Source organism: Drosophila biarmipes, chromosome 2L (genome assembly GCF_025231255.1).
Source record: "Drosophila biarmipes strain raj3 chromosome 2L, RU_DBia_V1.1, whole genome shotgun sequence".
In the NCBI taxonomy this organism is placed as follows: Eukaryota; Metazoa; Arthropoda; class Insecta; order Diptera; family Drosophilidae; genus Drosophila; species Drosophila biarmipes.
In genome coordinates this window covers 7,831,874-7,837,873 of record NC_066612.1, presented here as the reverse complement: position 1 = coordinate 7,837,873, position 6,000 = coordinate 7,831,874, and positions in this window count along the sequence as shown.

The following is a 6,000-nucleotide window of genomic DNA, read 5'->3' as shown; positions in this document are numbered from 1 at the left end:
ATGTAAACCATATTCCCATACACGCATACAACAATTTAATTTATTCATACTGGTGATTCTCCCGTTTCCATCTGCATAATTTAGCTCGCACACATCTTGATTGCAAAATCAGACATTCAACAGAAAATTGCAACATAAACGAATGAAAAATGGTAATATTTTCATTTGTCTTTTTTCGGGCAGACACCACCCTCGAAAAGTAAAAACTGGGTAAAAGAGATGTTAGTATGATTGTTATTACCGGTGGTTTGGCAACTTATCACACAGCTTGCCGCAGCTTCTTGCAACACAAGGCGCAATTTGCAACACCAGACTCACTTGTCCATATAAACTGAAGATTGTACTCCGCAAAAAACTTCAAAATTAAAGCCAAGATACCTTGAGTTTTATGATTTCTAACAACGAAGTAAGACATAATAAGAAATATATATAAATTAAATTTAATGGATGGCTGATCATCTAAGTTTTTTACTTAGATAAACTCGAATAATAAATATCATTGGATGCAATTTATACAAATTACTTAAATATTTTACAGGGTACTAAAATATGCTGTAATGTTTTCACCACTCTGCCGACACGAGACACACGAATAATAATAATAATAGAGGTAAAAAGTAAATAAAAAAGCCGTACAAATAAATTACAAGCACTCGCGCGCCGCTTGTACATCTCACCTTTATACCTTTATGATTTAATATGGGAAAATGCTTGTAAAATGACCAAAAAAGAGGCAGGTGGGCAAAATGAAAACAGATGCAGAGACACTAAATCGGGGAGCAGATTTTTGTGGTGGCAGGGAGAGAATTTGGCAACACGTGAACAATATAATCGCAAAATGCTTTTTTTCACCTCGCTTTTTCGGTGTTGACTTTGCCACTTACCTGTGTCCCGAGCCTCGTATTTTTTCACTTTTTGTGTTGTGTGCGGCATCGTTGATGGGGCAACAAGTGTTGCTTTTGTAGCAACTTGTTTATTGTTTTTACTTTTGTTAGCCCACAGACATAATAGACAACATTACTTATGCCCAGCAAAAACAGGAAACTTTTCGAGTGGCTATATGGAAACTATTTTTGGGTGCGGTAAAATTAGTCCCTTATAACCAGCTTATTTTAATCATGAATATAATTTACAATTTGTTAGTCAATTACCAACAAAATTTACGGAAAATAAAATTTACGATCTTCAGAAATATGTTTAATAAAATATTTAATATATATTATAATAGCACAGTTATTGGTAGTAATTTTTGCAACGCATTTCCTATTAGTTTAAGAAATTTTCCGGTGCCCCCCATTTTATCCCTTCCGAATCTGCAGAATCCCAAATTTCGCCTAACTTTCCAAACAATTTAAAAGACAAAGTGGGGAAAATGGAACCCCTGCCCAAAAGTTTGCGTCATTTTCAGCCTTTAAACGCTGCCACTTGCCGCGGCGAAGAAAAAACTAATCAAGCCCCTCGGCTTTTGGCCACAACTCCCCCATTAAGTTGGCCAAAATCAGGGCTCACATAAAAATCTTTTTTTTTTTTTGTGAGCAGGTCACGTGCTTCGGCTGACAGGCGTTTTGCGAAATCTCATCAATCAAATTCTTAGTGTGATAATAACGAGCGGGAGAAATCACAAAGCATTTCAACTAGAGAGCTCAGCTCCACTAACCCACAATTCAGTTCGAGGATAATGACGAAGACGATGGGGATTCTGTTGGATGCTTGATAATAATGACGATGTGGTAAGGGGGAAGACTGTGCTGACGTAATGACCCGGTTGAGGGGCTTTTTCGGGTCTGGGTCTTTATCCTTCTGTCAGTCGAAGACGTCGCGCAATTTCCCGAGGCCTCCGGCTAGCCGCAGACAACAAATCGAAACTTCCGCCTCATGTCGGCCTGGCCTTAATTTGAAAGTTAAGCGTTATAAACACGTTCATTTAACGCCAGTTCCCGAGTTCATCCCCCCGGAGGCCATACGTATATACGTATCTGGGTTCCAAAGCTAATGTTGCGCGATTTCGAAACACAAATTGCTGTCATTAAAATCATTTCAATGCGAATAAAAGTTGTGCAAAAAAAGAGAAGAAGCAACCAACTAAATTAGAAGGAAAATCAAATGGAAATTTCTGCGCCCGGCCACAGAAAAATAAAATTTAAAGGGAATGGGGCCCAGAGACTTTTGTCCAGTAAATTGAAATTGTAATGGAATGGAAAGCAGAGGAAAGCTCGGCTATGCAATTAGACTTGTGCTTCAGAGCCAAGTGAATTTTAATAATTATAATGGGGACTTCATAAATATCTCATGAAAGTGAAATGTACATTAGGCACTCGAAGAACATATTTTTCTCATGATTTATTTTGCTGATTTCCTGTGTTGTTCTGCTGGTTCAGATTTATATTTATGGTCAGATGCTTTGGTAGCTTGAACTTAAATAAATCTAATATTTGATGATTCAAGAAAATAATTAAATAAACGACCTAACCTATCATAAGTTCTAAAATTCTATAATTGAAATGCAACCGGAAGCTAAATATTAATTTAAAACTGTCTTTGTCTTGGCATTGTCTCGACTTGATCCTGAAAGCCCTTGCAACCCACACAGAGTGCTGTGGAGTTGATTGTGTTGACCAGCGTAATGCCTCAATTTAAATTGCATTTGTTGGCAACTTCAGTTGCAGCCGGCAGCGTGTCATAAATGTCGGCAGACAAACGAAATGAACTGGGACACGGGGCACGTCCTCATTCCTGGAATCCTCCGTCCTCATCCCTGGCTTAAGCCCGATCCTAATCCGCCCTCAGTTCCTGGCCGGCGACTTTGCCCGGAAAATTGGAAAACGCCAGACGCACACACACTGACAAACAAACCAACAGAATCCAAGTGGAAAACCAAACCCACAGACACACTTGACATCATAGTTGCGTTTGACAAGAAAACTGATTTGTCATTGCCGTAATGAGCTTGAGGCTTTGGCTCTTTCCCTCCACGGATGTATCTATGTTTAGTATCTGTATCTCCTACTCTTACCTCAGTGAGAAAGCAAAAGTAAAGCATAAATGCAGTAACCATTTGCCATTAAAACAAGTGTGGGAGATACATTCCGCAGAACTGGAGGTGGAGAAGTGTGGGAATTGTCAGATTAAAATATAAGAATAAAATAGAAAAAAAAATGTGTACGTCTCAAAATACGACTACCTAATTACCTAAATTATTTTATTTATATTTTTATATACTTGTATTTTATAATTTTATTAAAAACTGTTGAGGTAAATTTAAAGGCGTAGCGGTAAATTATGTGTAAATATTTTGAAAAGGGACAAGCTACACTGTGGCTTTTTTGTTCCTGGTTTATTTTAAAGCTCATAGCTTACCACTATTCACTAACCCCTCAATAACCATTATTTGTCTTGCTAAATCCGTTAATAAATACATTTTGCCATCGAATAACATTGTTAAATAATTCAATTGAAAACGCAATCAATTTGATACTGTTGATCCCCCGAGCATGTAATAAAATCTACTTTAAACGATATAAGTTATCGCTTTTATTCCGCCAGCTTGGGGTTGATTAGTTTATAAATACATTTTTGCGAATGTTTAGCTGAAATTGGTTTTCAGTTATCACATTAAGCGCGATATGATATTGTTAGTGCATTCCCTTTTGGCATTTGCACCTCACCTCGGGTGGTGACATGATTACCAGTTAGTGTAACTAACTTTGCCCTCCTGACCAAGGGATGATGATGATGATGCCGATGGCAAATGGAATCGAGTTGGTTAGATGATGTTCAACCAGCTACTATAAATGTACGTATATACAACCGCATACGAGGCAAGGTCAACAAGGTCGCAGTGCATTTAAGCGTTCTGAGAGCGTGTGTATTTGCGGTAGCTAACTAACTAACTAAAAGTGGGGGCCTTACACAAATAGAACGAGAGGTTCTAATAAATTCAGCTCATGAATTGCAGCGCGCACACAGCAAAAGCGCAGCCCACTCGCAATTACCAAGTGGTAAATGCCAAGTGGTAAGTACTCCTCCAACCACTCGGCAGCTTTGCCCTGCATTCTCTGCCGCCCTTCTCTGAACGTATTAAAACTAAAATTCCAGCTAAAATCAAATGCAACTTAATTATTTTCCAACGAGAATTGACACAGTTCTTGTTTGGATTAAGCTGGTCCCATTTTCAGGCGGCAGATTTTCCAACCGAAAGCAAACTCTCTGCAGCTCGAAACACGTTCCACATATATTGCAATGTGGTTGGGTGACAATATTTCCAGCTACGGCATCCGGTTCTGATCGGTTTGGTTCCCGTTTGCCAGTTCTCCACTCTTAATGCAATGATGACGGCTCGGTTCGGTTTGGACCTGGCTCTGGCATCTCGATTCTGGTCTGCTTTCTGGTCATCTGATGTTCTGGCGCTCTGGTCTGGCCCATTCACTGTCGTCGTCTGGCCATGTCAGCAATTAGATTACACCGTGTGTGTTTGCGACTGTCTGGGCGTGCTGGTGTGCGATTGTGCGTGATTTGTGAGGACCAGGGATGGCCAGGAGATCTGGCTTAAGAGTGCACAAAGTTACAGACGTTGTAAGATTTTGCCAATTATTATTTTAATAGTAAAAGTTTACAAATTGGTATTAACATATCAATTTATTTGTTAAAACTCCTAAATACATTATACCCTTCATATTTCTAATCTTTTACTTAACATAAAAAACAAAGTATATATATATCCAGCTTTGGTTGTCTATTAAAATATAATTTAATGTGTGCTGCACCTATATCCTTACTGTTTTAACCTTATATACTTGTTAACTGATTTAAACTATTAATTGCTTTTTCCACATTTTGGAATCCTCTTGTGCATCCCTGTCCAATTTGGTCAACACACAAATACCATTTGCCCGCTGACCGGGTCTTGTTTAGTTAACTGCAACGGTTCTGTACTTTGCTGCTGCTTGTGTGTTTGTTTTTGATTTTGTTTCTATTTCTATTTCGCTTTGGACCAGTCCGAGTGGCAACTGTAGCATTTGCAGAGCTGCGTCTGCCGGGCATCTGCCGCATGCGCCACCGTTACACATACGCAGCGTGGCGCACACGTCACTCATACGCCCCCCTGGCCAAATGGCAAGCATGCACCGCCCACTATCCACTCTTGTTTGCGCACACGGCAACGTGTTGCATGCAAATGAATTTCTTCGGCAGCGGCTGTCATTGTTGTCTGCCGCCATCTCTTTCAGTGCTTTTGGCCGTGATTTATGTGGCCAGACGGTTGCGATTGTCGCCGCCTTCTGGTTACGCATGATTTCAGCGAATTTTACGCATAGAGCCCCCATCCGGACAGAGATTGAAGTCTTGTTTACCCGCAATATGTTTGTAAACAACGTGCCAATTAAGCTGCGGCGAAGGCAAAAAGTATAATTTCATTAAGAGGCTTTAAATAAATGAAATATTAATCGTAAAATAAACAAATACATAGAAGAGAAGCCAAGCGGAAGTCAGTCATGTTGATGGAATTTAATGAGTTTAATTCCTCTTCTTTAAACCTCAATAAATATAATGACCCTGTGCCCACATTTGTGTATTTGATTCATATTGAACAAACAATTTTAATCTGCAAACATACACACCCAAAACATATTTTATTTAAATCAATATATTACACCATTCCCAATAAAGTACTATTTTATTGTTGTTAGACGTTAACCCTTTAATGTTTTATAGTCGAGAATGATTAATAAATTTCTTTCCATGTTGTTAACTGCTTATTGATAATGGTCCATAAAGTTCTTACCTACTTAGCCTTAATTTAACAAGCCAAAAACCGTAAATCGCTGGCAAAAGTCTCATCTCAGTCCAGAACCAATTGGATTGTTAAGAGGCTTTCAGATAGAAATCTGTGGTTCATGTCCCAATCTTTACCCCATCTCCATTCTAGCCATAATCGAATAACTTTTATGTGGCATACAGTTCGGCTTTTTGCAAATGCAATTAAATGGTTTGCAATTAAGAATG